Raw genomic sequence first — 17,114 nt, 5'->3', positions numbered from 1 at the left:
GACGTGCAATTGCTTCATGGCTCCATCTAGATCTTGCCACGTGTCATAATTCTGATGATCCATGTGTCCCTAATCTCGACGAATCTGGGTGTTAGTCGAGTGTGACAAGCATGGTGTGTACTTGGTGTGCACCTCTAAATATTTTATAATAAGTCATATTTTCCTTATATGAATCTTGTTTCTTACCCTCTTTATATATTTGTGTAACTCTCTACTAGTACTACAACATTCCGTAAGGCCACATTGCCAAAATTTTACTTTCATTTTAACCCGTACTTTATATTTTTCTAAAAATCGTATCTCCTTCATACAAAATTCCATTTTTGACATTTTTCCTTTCGAAATACTTATATCTCATAGTACTACAATTTTCCTTTTAGTGATATTAGCCGAAACTTAACTGATTTCTTTATGCTATTTTAACGTTAATAACATTATTAACGCGATTGGTTTTTATCTTTTATAAAATGATAACTCCTCCGATCGGAGTCAAATTATATCTTTGGGATCACTTTGTTGTGTACTTTCCAAATATACTAACCATTATTAAAAGTGATATAACTCTTTGTGCACTCATTTTTTACTATATTATTATCTTTACTGATCATATTTTCCTTCAATATGGAAAGTTTTATTACTATCATCAGTTGATGCTACTCTCTAGTGCCATGCATTTACCTTAACACATCCAGCTTCTCACATCAGTTTTGGCTTAACGTATTACTAAAATAACTTTCTCATAAGCACTTAGATTTTGACAAACTTTATATCCACGGAACCTTAGTGAGCTAAAACTTTCTTTTAATAATCGTTTATGAAGACTAAATTTATAATGAAATAAATACTAGGATGTACTTATTACATTACTAAAAACATTATCCTTTCACTACTTGAGTTCACATTTGAATGTGTTTAGACCAAACACATATTAGAACACATAATTTGAGATTTTAGGGTCGTTACACAAGGTCCCTATTCCTTATTGCCCATTTTAATATTTTGTCAATTGATATTCCTCATATCGTGCAAAGGTTATCAACGGGTACACAGCATTTACCAATAAAGATCGTAATTGAAGTTATCGACGGATCAATGTAACATGTGTTAATGAGTTGATTTGTCACACCCCCAAACCAAAACGGCGGAAACGTCCGGGGGTGGATGACGTCGTATGTAGTATCACAAGAATTGCATCATAGTAACCAAAGTAAACACAACCATTACATTGAATATATACAAAAGGTATTTACATTTGTTTGATTCATATTTATATACATCAAAAGCAGGAAAATATAAAGACGTGACTCTATATGCTTCGTCTTCTCAAAAGTCTCCTGAGGTACATGTCTACTAATTTCCTAAGAATACAAGCAGTTTTGAAAACAGTATCAGCATTAAGCTATTGAGTTCATAAGCATGTTTTAAAAAAAAAACATGTTAATGAATCAGTGAAAAGGTTTTTATGCTTCCAAGAAAATCCAATATTTTCTAACATATGAGTTTGTTACAGTGATCTATAAGTACGAAGATCCTGGCTATCACCAGTATGTATAGAATGTTCATTTGGAAAACCCTGGTTACCACCAATATGTATAGTAGTTTCATAAATTAAAATAAAATCATGTGTTTTAACCCCTGGAATCCTCCAGTAAAATGTATAGTAGTTCTATTAATTAAAATAAAACTAATGAAGAATGAAATCTCATAAAAAAGGGTTAGTTTATACTATAGTGAGTCATATAACCATGCTTGATATGACCTAGTGACCTTTACGACGTTCTTCAAGTGTCGGATATATGACATTTGTCACCCAACGCATGCCTGCCTAACTATAGCTAGCAGTTCATGTGTGGTAATAGACCTGTTCAGAAATCTCACGCCCTCCCTCCAGGAGACTCTAGTTATACTATGATAGAATTTAGTTCAATACCCAAAATGGGTACGATTAGAAGTAGTGTCTCACAATCCTGTATAATCTAGTTTACGTGCAGTGTTATATTCTCATGTACTTAAATCTGAATGTATGACTTGTAGATTACAAATAATTATACTTACAAAATTATTTAGTAATGTACTCTTGTTATCCGAAAGGTAATAATGTATTTCATAAACTAAGTCTGTCATAGTTTATATGCCTGTAAATGTAAAACCGTGTATTGGAATCCCCAAACTATACCTATTACAGCTTGCATGTATATTAAGTACTCAGTTCATGTATTATTCTTAAGACTATGCATTTATAGTTATGTGTTGAAAACTTCCCTTATGCTCAGCATGATACAAAAGGGATAAAATATATAAATATCTTACAAAAATGTGGAAACTACATGAGTATATAGATTGCATCAGTTTTAAGGGTTTTGAAGTTCTTTTTCTATAAGTTCACAAAATCATTTAAGTTTGATTGTACTCGCCCCCTGAAAACATTAAAAATCATAAAAGCATAGGGTTATGAACTTACTGTTAGTTGCGTGAAATGTCGAACAACGAAACTGGGAGTGAAGACCCTTGAGTTGATGTACGCAGCACTTAATGGGATCCTAATATCAATTAAATAACTATATGCATTTTATTAGCGAAACCATTATTTATAGTGTTGGAAAAACACTTGCTTTTGGTTTAGGAATGTTACCGGGACTCGATTGAATCGGAATAAGTGGGTTTTCAGCCAAGTTTCACGATGAAGAGCTGATTGCGGCCGTGAAGGGGATTACGGCCGTGAACGGTTCTCGGTCGTGATCTGATCTCGGCCTTGAACGGTTTACTGCCCTCGAATGATTCAAGGTCTTTGAAGGTTTGAAGGGTTCATGGCCTGTTCTTGATGAAATATGAAGATTTGAAGGGTTCACGACCATAAACTCAAGAACAACAATGTTCGATCTTGATGAAAAACGGACGTTTTGATGCTCCAAAATGAGTTCCAAGGTGGAAAGAGTGATAGATGAATAGAAATCTTGTGTTTTCTTATGTTTTCGGGTGATGATTTTGTCACACCCCGAAAATCGAAGGCGAAAACATTTCTGGGGTTGACTCCACGTTGAGTATCAAATCCAATGCACATAGTAAGTAAAGTAAACAACCATTACGTTACATATATAAAAGTTTACATTTGTTTCAAAAGTAAAGTTGTACAAGTGTAATACATAGTATATATAACCAAAAGTGAGACGAACCTTCTGCGCACTCCGTCTTTGCCAAAATGAATCATCGGGTACGTGTCTAATGCGGACCTGAGAATACAAACAGTTTGAAAATCCGCATAACGCTGGTGAGTTCATAAGCGGTATTGTTTTGTGAGACATGTACAAGTTCCTTTCCATTTCTAAAAATGTTTCACACCAATAAAATCCCATATTTTCTTAAAATTTGGTTATTGAATCCCAAAATGTAATGTAAAGATGTACACTAAAAACGTGTTTACCCTTGTGAAATGTAAAGTTTAGTTATCTGGTTTGTTACACGTTTCTGGTTATGTACAAATGTTTCCCCAGGAAAATCCCATATTTTCCTGAATGTTGGTTACCGAATGTGAAAGATGTATACTGAAAACCCGTTTATTCTTGTGAAATGTATTAGTTTTAACACATATATAAAACTAATATATACAATGTAAATTAATTACTTTATTCATTATTACTATTTAGTAAATCTTTGTTATCCTAATTGCGAGTTCCATAACCATACAATAGACTAGATATGGCAATAAGTAGTCCACATCATCTTATGACTTTCGTCACCCTTGAACCATTCGGTTCGGCTGTAGCAAGCAGCCAGGTGTGGGGTAGTCAGCCCCGTATAGATCTATACACTCAAGTCACGCTCCCTATCTAAGAGATTATGGTTACAGATGCGGTCCTCCACTCTCGTAACTCTGTGGAGTGTTCACCGAGGACTTCTCCAATTATACAGGATTAACAAATTTACTAGTAATAATACAATAATCCTCAACTCGCGTATCTCTGTGGAGTGTTACCGAGGACAAAACAGTGTACTAAACTTTATGTTAAAGGTTAAAATGTCATGCTTTTAACTGATAAAATGTGATAAACTATTTGTGAAAATATGAAATACAACATCTTATAACATGTTTCACAAATAATATGTTTACGTGTTCTGCATGTTCAAACGGTTATCTGTTATTACTATCAGTGTTAAAAGCATATGAATTATGAAACACACACATGTAAAAAAAGTTTTAAGTACATGTATCTCTTGTACTTTGCTTGTATTCTCCCCCTGAAAACAGTGAAAAACATCGAAAAAGGGTAGGGGTATGAACTCACCAGACGGGAAAACGCGACTGTTTGGATGCTAAACGTTGGTTCGGGGCTTGTTAACATGAGAGGTTCCTATGTAATATGAAATAATATCAAAATATATCTAATTTGATTTTTAAACACTAATTAGATTGGATAATACACTCCAATGAGCGAAAACACTTCAAATCAAGTGTTTGGAGTGACCCAGGTGACATCTACGGACGTGAGGGAGTTAGGAAATGAGTTTACTCTTCAAGAGTAAACTCCTTTTGGAGTTTTTGGCCCTAAACACTTTAACCGCATGATTTCACCGCTGTGAACTCATGGTTGAGGGTTTTATGGTGCTAAATGGCATGATAACACTTGGGAAAATTAGCTAGGTTTTAATCTAGGGCCTTGGAATGGATTAAACTCACTTAAGGATCATTTATTGGAGTTTACGGCAGTAAACATGGAGTTTACGGCCGTAAACTCCCCCATACTCAATCCTTCATTTATTTGGTGATGCTAGGACAATCACATGTGATTCCAACAATTTTTACAAGCCTTAGAATGAGTTTAGGGCACCATTTAACATGTTTTTATGAGTTTACGGCCCTGGAACTATTTTTTGGGGAGTTATGGCCATAAACCCTCAAATGAAGGCATTTCACCATGTTTAAGGTCCCTAAATTGATTTTGGTTGGTTCTAGAATTAATTCTAAGGCTAATGGTGTGTTTACATGGCTTTTAAACACTTGTTTTTGAGTTTACAACCCATGAATGATGAGTTTATGGCCCAAGCATGTTCTTGGGCAGTAAACTCATGTTTACTCCTCAAAATTCATGTTTAGGGTGTTCTAAGTCCAAAATGGTAAGCCATATAGTTGTATCTAAGTCCCAAAATTGGTTTGGAGGGGTTTAAAGGCATAAAAACCCATTTTATATGTGTTTACGGCCCAAGCATGCTCCAGGGCCGTAAACTAATGAAGATGGTCCTTTTCCAAGGTTTAAACACGAATTTGAAGGTTAATGAGGCTATACTATGAGTTAAAGAAGTTACCTTAAAGATTTGAAGCCTTAAATTGATGTTTTTGGACTTAGATCTTTGGTTTGAGGAGAGAGGTTAGAGAGAGAGTAGTAAGAGAGATCAAAAGCTTCAAATGAAAGCTTAAACCTCTTTAAATAGGTTCCAAGATTTGGACACGGAGGAATTCTACCCGATACTAACATTAGACAGGGCTTTTGGTCACACCCGATAAAGTTGTCGTAACTCGATATGGTTGATTCTAAAATTTTTCCGATTACTAGAATGGGGTGTTAAAATGAGTTCTAAATGCATTGGGACACCCATTAAGTCATAATAATAATCTCAAATTAATGACTTAATTTAATTGCGTAAACAGAAACGAAATTGAAAACGAAGAATAGATTATCGAAATGGGTTACGAAAAGGATTACAAATAATGGAACGAACTTCGGGTTGTCACATTATCTCCCCGTTAGAGGGAATTTTGTCCCGAAATTCAAAATTAAGATACAAATCATGGATCTGGAAAGAGATGTGAATACTTCTGTTTCATTCAGTCCTCACGCTCCCAAGTGAATTTTGGTCCCCGCTTGGCATTCCAGCGAACCTTCACTATCGGGATGCGGCTTTGCTTTGTACTTTTGATCTCTCGATCCATGATTTCGATCGGCTCCGCCACGAAGTTCAGGTTTTGATTGATCTCGATCTCGTCTAAGGGAATCACTAGGGTTTCATCGGATAAGCACTTCTTGAGATTTGAAACATGGAAGACGGGATGGATGTTGCTGAGCTCATGAGGTAAACGAAGTTTATAGGCTACCGGACCGATCCTGGCAAGGATCTCGAAGGGTCCAATGTACCTCGGATTAAGTTTCCCACGCTTTCCGAAGCGTACCATGCCTTTCCAGGGCGAGACCTTCAACAGGACACGGTCTCGTGAAGCTTTCAATCGTTCCCGGATTTGGATGATCTTCTCGGTGGTTTCACGAATGATTTCAGGACCAGTGAGAGCACTGTCGGGGACTCGACTCTTGGCTAGCTGTGTGTCCCCTACCTCGGCCCAGCACAGAGGGGATCTGCACATGCGACCGTAGAGGGCCTCAAATGGAGCAGCCTTGATACTGGTGTGGTAACTGTTGTTGTACGAGAACTCGATCAAAGGCAGATGTGTGTCCCACGACTTTTCGAAATCGATAACACATGCTCTAAGCATGTCCTCCAGGGTCTGGATAGTTCTCTCACTCTATCCATCGGTATGAGGATGATAAGCCGTGCTCATGTCTAATTTGGTTCCAAGAGCCTTCTGGAGAGACTGCCAAAATCTGGAGGTAAACCTGCTATCTCGATCAGAGATAATGGATGCAGGTACACCGTGCAGTCGGACTAGCTCTTGGATGTAAATCTGCACGAGTCTTTTCATCTTGAATGATTCTTTGATCGGAATGAAGTGAACGGACTTTGTCAAACGATCGACAATTACCCAAATGGTGTCGTACCCACTCGGACACTTGGGTAACTTGGTGATGAAATCCATGGTAATCATCTCCCATTTCCATTCGGGTATCTTGGGCTGCTGGAGCAGACCCGAGGGTTTCTGGTACTCAACTTTCACCTTGGTGCAAGTCAAGCACTTGCCCACAAATGTAGCGATCTCAGCTTTCATGTTGGGCCACCAGTATTGTTTCTTAAGATCTAAGTACATCTTGTCTGAACCTGGGTGAATAGAGTATCTGGTCTTGCGTGCTTTCTCCATGACAATCTCCCCGAATCCTCCGGACTTTGGAATCCAGATTCGGTCCATGAAACAGTAGACTCCGTCACCTCTGATCTCAAGTTTCTTATCCATTCCCCTCAAGGCTTCGATTGACACGTTCTCGGGTTTGAGGGCTTCTAACTGGGCTTCTCGGATTTGCAGGGATAAGTGGGAATGGATAGTCATCGCCAGGGTCTTCACTTTTCGGCTTGAACTCTCCTTTCGGCTAAGGGCATCTGCTACCACATTGGCCTTGTCGGGATGGTAATGGATTTTACACTCATAATTGCTAAGTAGTTCTACCCATCGCCGTTGCCTCATGTTCAAATCTTTCTGATCAAAGATGTGTTGCAGACTCTTATGGTCTGTGAAGATCGTACACTTGGTTCCATAGAGATAATGTCTCCAAATCTTCAATGCAAAGACAACGGCTCCTAACTCCAAGTCATGAGTGGTATAGTTGACCTCGTGTGCCTTCAGCTGGCTTGAGGCATATGCAATCACCTTTCCCCTTTGCATAAGCACACAACCTGATCCTTGATTAGACGCATCGCAGAAAACAACGAAGTCCTCTGTTCCTTCGGGCAAGGACAGGACCGGCGCGCTGCACAAGGCTTGCTTCAATGTCTGGAATACGTTTTCTTGCTTTTCACCCCAAAAAAAGGGTATACCTTTTTGTGTCATAGTGGTTAGAGGTTTGGCGATTCTGGAAAATTCTGGATGAATCTCCGATAATAGCCGGCGAGACCCAAGAATTGACGAATTTCTATGGGTGTCTTCTGTAACGACCCAAAAATCCTAACTAAAAATTTCTTTTTAAAACATTACTAAAACCAGATTTATAAAAACGTATCATAAGTCATAACATAACTTTCGAGTATTAAATTCAAAACATAATCTCATTATCAGAGTCAAACATTCCCAGGCTAACTGACTATGGTGTGTGCACTGCAATCTTCCCGAGCTCCTCTTTTGAAAACTAAGTACCTGAAACCAAAACTGAAAACCGTAAGCACAAAGCTTTGTGAGCTCCCCCAAGCTACCACATACCATGCAATAACATATAAAGCACATACTGTGCCTTGCCCACTGCATCGGACCGAGGTCCGGACTAACTGGGGCCTTGCCCCCTGCATCGGACCGAAGTCCGGAAACTGACTGGGACCTTGTCCCCTGCATCGGACCGAAGTCCGGACTAACTGGGGCCTTGCCCCTGCATCAGACCGAAGTCTGGAAACTGACTAGGACCTTGTCCCCTGCATCGGACCGAAGTCCGGACTAACTGGGGCCTTGCCCCCTGCATCGGACCGAAGTCCGGAAACTGACTGAACATCACATAACATAAATATATCAACTAGCATGAACTCACATATACTACATACTACATCGGGCCGTAGCCCGGAACACATAACACATAAATCCTGTCTGAGCCACGTAGGCATCAAACATACAAACTACTGCATCAGATCAAAATCCGGAAACTACTGCTAGCTAAACGGGCCGGCATTGTGGCCTTAGACCCGTTCCTACTGGAAGGAAAGTCACCTGAACTTCTGAGCTCTGCTAATAATCCTCTGGATGCTACTCGTCAATCCCCTGAGCTGCTGCTCCTCTAGCTCTCCGAGCTACCAATATCAACATGACACTTAGTCTGACAGTCAAGTAAGTCAACTCTGGTCAAAGTCAAAATCCTGGTCAAAGTCAACCTTCCAGGTCAACCCTACTCGCCGAGTCCTCCTAAAGACTCGCTAAGTTCATATGCTCAGATTTTTTCTATTCGCGACTCGACTCGCCGAGTCAGTCCATGACTCGTCGAGTCCAACTATTTCCGTGTCCTGTCCTGTCCAACTTGCTGAGTCACCACCCGACTCACTGATTTGAGTCTCAACTCGAAGGGTTTGGGGTTTCGCGGCCTGACTCGCCGAGTCCAATAGTAGACTCGTCGAGCCAAAAGAAATCTTCAACCAACTCATCGAGTTGTTCTTCCAACTCGCCGAGTTCATGCCTAACTTCATCCGACTCAACGAGTTGTTCATCCCACTCGTCGAGTTCCTCCTCATCTTCATACTACTCGCCGAGTTCACCCATGTGACTCGCCGAGTCACTAGAGCTCTTAATCCATGCAGTGGCTTTTCGAGCGAAACAGGGGTTCCAACTCATAGATCCATACTTCTAAGGCCTACTCCTCATATAAAGTGGCAAACTTTACGTGTAGCTAAAGAGATCTAGGCTCAAAACACATTCAAACTAGGGTTTATGGCAAACATACTTCTCTAACATACCAAGGGCTGATACTTTAGGGGATTCTAGACCAAAACAAGCATGGATCTGAGGTAGCAACCTCAGATCTGGACCTCTAGCTCGAAATGGTTACTTATCACTTACTCGATCCCCCGGATCCCGCTCCGACTCGTCGAGTTCCTCTCTGGGCTCGACGAGTCCACTCCTTTACTTAGAGTTTCTTTCCTTTTCTTGGCCTTTCTGATCTTGGGTGTTACAACTCTCCCCCACTTAAACTAAACTTCGTCCTCGAAGTTTGTTATGGCCAACTGTCCTGCGAACTGCCTCCAACTCTTTGTCTGGGAAAACTAACACCCTTCTGTCCATCACTCTAGCCACTCGCAGTGCTGGTCACTACTGTTGGTACATACTGAATCCTTCTCTTTTCCACAATTTCCTCAACGTTACTTCCTCCGACTGAAAATTTTGTTGCCCCTCATCCGCCTACCGGATGCACTGAGACTACCCTGGTCTAACTAATCTGCCAATATCTGAGTTACCGGACTCCCACCGGTCACTACACTCCATCGCAATCTCCTAGTCGGTCCCAGTGACTCCTGAAGATACTTCGACTATCTATAACTATTCTATCCATTCTGCCATCCATACTGAATCGATGCTGCTGGAACCAGCCTACTTATCTCTCATTTGACTACTCAATTCCTACTAACTCGAGCCTTCCATCCTGAAAGAAAAGCTACCTGCCTAGCTATCCTTACAGATCATTTATACTTGGCAGAAGGCTCAACTGATCCTGCTGAGAGGGACTTGCCATTTCCAAATCAACCAACTATACCGTCAGCACTTGCATTCCAACACAAATACTAATACTGTCCAAAACTCTGAAACTATCCAAACACTAAACTGCCTGCAATACTGAATATGCCTGAAACTCTAAACTGCCTGAAACACTGAACTGACTAAAACACTGAACTGCCTGAAACACTGAACTGACTGAAACACTGAGCTGCTTGAAACACTGAACTGACTGAAACACTGAGCTTCCTAAAACACTGAACTGACTGAAACACTGAGTTGCCTGAAACACTGAACTGCCTGAAACACTGAACTGACTGAAACACTAAGCTGCCTGAAACACTGAACTGACATATGGCTGCTTCCCAAATATCTCGAGACCCTCCTAGTCTCCAATCATTCGTCGGTTATTTGCAACACTGAGTTCCAACTCAACTGTGGAGTCAAAGGACTCCTCACTTAGTCACTCCCACGACTTCTGAACGAAATCTTTCTCTGGAACTAGTTTCCACTAGTTATCCTGTCACTGTGGCTCTAACAACCTTCCGATCCAACCGATCGGGTCCATACGTCACATCCTAACATCATCAATTCAACGACTAACAACATGATGGCTCCCAGACTGACGGTAGCCCTTAACATACCCAAACCCCAACGGTCCACTGCTACTCTGATCTCATAACTGATGTGACGATCTATAGCCAAATTGCTGACTTAGCCATAACTGAACCATTTGGGAAATCCGAAATCTAACCCGTGGATTCCCATATCCTCACTGCTGCACCCGAACGGGTGGGAACTATTGCTTCCCCGCGTCCAACAACGCGCTCATGCTGCCTACCAATCTGATAAAGGCCACGAGTACACCCACAGACTTACAACTCTCTAATACTATCTGGCTGCTAATGAATGCTACGGCTACCCTCGTAGGCTTACAACACTGCTACTACTATCTGACTGCTAGTGAATGCTACGGCTACCCCCGTAGACTTACAACAGCACTACTACTATCTGACTGCTAGTGAATGCTACGGCTACCCCCGCAGACTTACAACACTCTACTACTATCTGACTGCTAGTGAATGCTACGGTTACCCCTGCAGACTTACAACACTACTACTACTATCTAACTGCTAGTGAATTCTACGGCTACCCCCGCAGACTTACAACACTACTACTACTATCTAACTGCTAGTGAATGCTACGGCTACCCCCGCAGACTTACAACACTACTACTACTACTATCTGATGACATCCTAACTATCCCCAGTCCTGCTAGGGATTTCTCATCCTAATTTCTCAAAACCAGCCCTCAGTCTTTGAATACTACATCAACCTCGACATCTTATATCCTTGATATACTTAGCGCTTCGTCGAGGAATTCTTCAGCTTGGTTCCCAAACCAACCGTCTACTAATACGGATACAAGAAGCTATTTTTGGGAAGTTCCCAAACTCCCAACTCCTGAATCTACACAATTCTGCATGCTGACTCTGTCACTGGCTACCAATACGAAAGCATCTCTTGCTAACCGTTCTCAGGATCCTCATTCTGACTCACTTGAGCCCTACAGGTGGTCCTCCAATCCTGGATTCCCAACCAGCTTCTAACCCTCTCGATTACATGAACTAACTGTTGGGAAGGTCCTCGAACTCCCAATTCTGAACTTCTCAATCCATCAATCACTATGCTACTATCTTTTCTTTTCAGAGGTCGCGCACTCATTCTGGGTCTACGTGGCTCTTATCCTTGTATACTCGGAGGGTTCTCCCCCACTTGGATTCGGCTAATTCCTTACTGCTCACTGGTCGAAAGGATTCCCAACCTTCCTTCCATTAAAAGGGCGATATGACTACTGAGAATATAACTGACCATTACCCGACTAACGCCTTCCGCAAGTAGTAAGGCACTACTGAATCTTACACATATACATGTTATAGTCACCTCATCTGAAGTAACCCGATCTAGAGGGAACGACCTCCAGTTCACCATTCTAACCCCATGGTATGCAGATGGCATAAAACTCTGTCACAAGTAGGTAATATAATACCCCCAACACATATACTTATTGATATCAATGCAACAACATAACAAATAATAACATGAATAAGAATTGACAGGGAGGTAAAAGATACATACCTCCATCACTTAGCGCTGCTCGAATCCTTGCTGAAATCAACCGGAAAACTCGGCTCCGAGCCGTGGGCGCCCTTGCCCGGCCTCGGCAACCACTAGCGGTACTAGAAGTCCCAAGGGCAGGAGCTGGCACCTGCCCTATTGTATACAAACTCGGACAGTGGGCCTTCTTGTGGCCCCTCTAACTACAATGGAAACATATCGGATCAAGTCCCTGGGCGATGGTAACAGTACAATCTCTGCTAAAATGGCCAATCTGGCCGCACTTGAAACATCCAGCATCGCCCCCACTTCTATGCCTGCATGTACCCATGTGCGTCCTACCACACTTCCCGCATCGACTGCGGCTCTGATAGTTCCTCGTCCTCAAATCCGACCCCTTGGGCCTCTTGCCCGAACCTGCAGCTCCCTGAGTTTCATCCGTTTTCCTCTTCTTTTCCGATTCCCTGCCCGTCTCTCGCTCCTGCGTTACCTTGTCGACACCGCCCGTCGACTGAACAACAGCTGTTTGATCCTAGAGCTTCGCAATCAACCTATCAGTGATCCTCACAACTATGTCGGGCAGATCCTCGCGAATGGCTCGCGTAACCTCTTCAACTATCCAATCATGCAAAGGTCTCTCTTGGAGACAGGGAGCCCCACTCACTCCTGTCCCTTGATGTCAAAAACTAGAAATGGGATCTCCTTTCCCGATGGATCCCTGAACTCCATAAGAATCGAGGTCTAGACGAGTCCCAATCTGTCCTAAAACTATCTCGGCCTTAAAGGCCTCAAGATGGTTGTCCATGAGCTCCACAATGGCCTCTCTAACCGAACCGAAAATCACTGGAGTCTGATCAATGATGTTGCGCATGATCTCTGCGGAAATGAAATCCCTCATCTGATCCTCAAGCTGCCCGACTCTAGAGCCTGAGCCAGATCCCTCCCCGGCACCTGAACTGCCAACTGATATCTCGCGCAACGTCACCATGCTGAAAATATAACAATTCCTGATCAATTTACACGCTACTGCTGAGGGATCTCTTACACACTCTACTAGTTCCCTGGTTTTGCGTTGGCCCCTCTTGAATCGAGTACGGATCCTCTGCTTTCAGTAGTACGGGCCCATACTACCTTCCACATCTATCCGTACTTTCCTCAAGAGTTACCTCAAGTCCACCAAGTCCCCTTTTCTCTACTACTGATCTCTGCTACTCTCATCCTAGGCTTGCCCTAGGGAACCTCTGACTCTACCCAAACAGTCCTCAGCTGCTGAAGGCCTCCTTGTAATGCCAATTAGCCACCACCTGAATACCATCACATGCCATGAGGCTCGGATAATCCTTCGAGTAAAAGTCTCGTCCCTACAACGGTTAGACTCAAACGAGAGCTGCGCAATAGGGCCAAATCCAACACTCTGAGATTATTCAACCCTGATCACATGTGATGTGATGTATTCACCTAATGGCTAACTCCCACCACTCAGAGTCCCACAAAGCACAAAGCAAGCAGCATTCGGATAAAGGAAACATACTCAGGCAAAACTATTCTCATAACGAGAAACTGTACTAGCATATAATGCTAAGCTCATACTATCAGGCATAACCTACACAGGCTATCCTACTACTGTCTACTCAATACTAGCATGAAATTCGTATCAAGCTTAAACACAATAAGCAGGCACATAAGGCATCATCCTACATCCTTAGTCCTATTCTAGCATGCTATTCTACTGAAACTGAAACTGAACTGACTGGAACTGAAACTGATAACATAAACTTGTATGGGTAATTTGGGAGTACTTACTTGAGCTCGGCTGATTGCATGCACCACACCCTTTTTATCTTTTCAAGTTATTTACTTTCTAAATATTCTTTTTGCTTTTTCTAAAACTCTTTTCTTTTCTCAAACTCCTTTTTCAAAACTGTCTTTTTCTTTTGAAAACCTTTATACCAATCCCTTAATTTGAGTTCAGACATGCCCGAGGGTATGTCCGAATCCCTCAAACCAAGGCTCTAATAATACTTATAATGACCCAAAAATCCTAACTAAAAATTTCTTTTTAAAACATTACTAAAACCAGATTTATAAAAACGTATCATAAGTCATAACATAACTTTCGAGTATTAAATTCAAAACATAATCTCATTATCAGAGTCAAACATTCCCAGGCTAACTGACTATGGTATGTGCACTGCAATCTTCCCGAGCTCCTCTTTTGAAAACTGAGTACCTGAAACCAAAACTGAAAACCGTAAGCACGAAGCTTAGTGAGCTCCCCCAAGCTACCACATACCATGCAATAACATATAAAGCACATACTGGGCCCTGCCCACTGCATCGGACCGAGGTCCGGACTAACTGGGGCCTTGCCCCCTGCATCGGACCGATGTCCGGAAACTGACTGGGACCTTGTCCCCTGCATCGAACCGAAGTCCGGACTAACTGGGGCCTTGCCCCCTGCATCGGACCGAAGTCCGGAAACTGACTGAACATCACATAACATAAACATATCAACTAGCATGAACTCACATATACTGCATACTACATCGGACCGTAGCCCGGAACACATAACACATAAATCATGTCTGAGCCACGAAGGCATCAAACATACTAACTACTGCATCAGATCAAAATCCGGAAACTACTGCTAGTAAAACGTGCCGGCATTGTGGCCTTAGACCCGTTCCTACTGGAAAGAAACTCATCGGAACTGCTGAGCTCTGTTGATAATCCTCTGGCTGCTACTCGTCAATCCCCTGAGCTGCTGCTCCTCTAGCTCTCCGAGCTACCAATATCAACATGACACTTAGTCTGACAGTCAAGTAAGTCAACTCTGGTCAAATTCAAAATCCTGGTCAAAGTCAACCATCCAGGTCAACCCTACTCGCCGAGTCCTCTTAATGACTCGCCGAGTTCATATGCTCAAGGTCTTTCTATTCGCGACTCGACTCACCGATTCAGTCCATGACTCGCCGAGTCCAACTATTTCCGTGTCCTGTCCTGTCCAACTCGTTGAGTCACCACCCGACTCACTGATTCGAGTCTCAACTCGAAGGGTTTGGGGTTTCGCGACCTGACTCGCCGAGTCCAATAGTAGACTCGCCGAGCCCAAGGAAATCTTCAACCAACTCGTCGAGTTGTTCTTCCAACTCGCCGAGTTCATGCCTAACTTCATCCGACTCGACGAGTTGTTCATCCCACTCGTCGAGTTCCTCCTCATCTTCATACTACTCGCCGAGTTCACCCATGTGACTCGCCGAGTCGCTACAGCTCTTAATCCATCCAGTGGCTTTTTGAGCCAAACAGGGGTTCCAACTCATAGATCCATACTTCTAAGGCCTATTCCTCACGTAAAGTGGCAAACTTTACGTGTAGCTAAAGAGATCTAGGCTCAAAACACATTCAAACTAGGGTTTATGGTAAACATACTTCTCTAACATACCATGGGCTGATACGTTAGGGGATTCTAGATCAAAACAAGCATGGATCTGAGGTAGCAACCTCAGATCTGGACCTCTAGCTCGAAATGGTTACTTATCATGCCAAAAATGTCCAAAACTCACACATAAGAATAGATCTAGGTGCAAAAGGGAGTCCAAGCAACAGCTTATTACCTCCAATTGGTCTGAAATGTCTTCTTAATCCCGGATCTACAGTCCCTTCTTGCACCTCCAAGGCCTTTCTTCCTTCTCCAAGCTTTAATGCACTATTCAAGGCAAGATCTAGCTCAAAATCGGATATGGTGGCTAGGGTTTGGTGTTCTGGGGTAGAGAGGCAGTAAAGGAACCCTAGGGAGGAGAATGAGACGTTTAAATAGGCTCCAAGTCCCGGATTTAGGATTTTCCTCGTTCCGATCCAACTCGCCGAGTTCACGAGCCGACTCGCCGAGTTGGTAACTTACTCGATCCCCCGGATCCCGCTCCGACTCGTCGAGTTCCTCTCTGGGCTCGACGAGTCCACTCCTTGACTTAGAGTTTCTTTCCTTTTCTTGGCCTTTCTGATCTTGGGTGTTACATCTTCGGTGCCGACCAATTCTCTATCGCTTTTATCTTGTATGGATCCACATGAATACCCTCCTCGCTTACCACGTGACCGAGGAAAGTTACCTTCCGAATCCAGAATTCACACTTGGAAAATTTTGCATATAGCTTCTCGGATCTAAGGGTTTCCAACACTAGCCTCAAGTGTTGTTTGTGATCTTCTTCGCTTTTGGAGTAGACAAATATGTCATCAATAAACACAATGATGAACTTGTCCAGATAAGGACGACACACCCGGTTCATCAGGTCCATGAACACTGCTGGTGCGTTGGTTAGACCGAAGGGCATCACTACCAACTCGTAGTGTCCATACCGAGTCCTGAAAGTTGTTTTGGAAACATCACTCTCATGAACTCGTAGCTGATGGTACCCTGACCGAAGGTCTATCTTGGAGAAGTAACTTGCTCCCTGGAGTTGATTGAAGAGGTCATCTATTCGCGGAAGGGGATATCGGTTTTTGACGGTCAACTTGTTCAGCTCACGGTAGTCGATACACATTCGGAAGGATCCATCTTTCTTCTTAACAAACAATACTAGAGCTCCCCAGGGTGAGGAACTCGGTCTAATGAATCCTTTACTGAGCAACTCATTGAGTTGACTGGATAACTCCTGCATTTCTGCTAGAGCTAAGCGATACGGAGATTTCGCTACGGGGGTGGCTCCAGGAATTAGGTCAATGCGGAACTCGACCTGATGTTCGGGAGGGATTCCTGGAAGCTCTTCGGGAAACACATCAGGAAAGTTACATACTTCGAGGATGCTCGGGAGGTCTTTAACTTCCTGTTTCTCATTGATTACATGGGCTAGGAATGCTTGACACTCCTTACACGGGAGTTTTTGAGCTTTGATGTAGGAAATGATGCGGAGGTTGGAGCTGAGTTTATCGCCATAGATTATGA

This window comes from Lactuca serriola, chromosome 3, assembly GCF_051521515.1.
Source record: "Lactuca serriola cultivar US96UC23 chromosome 3, Lser_US96UC23_V15, whole genome shotgun sequence".
NCBI classification, from domain to species: Eukaryota; Viridiplantae; Streptophyta; class Magnoliopsida; order Asterales; family Asteraceae; genus Lactuca; species Lactuca serriola.
Note: the sequence above shows the minus strand (reverse complement) of the source record.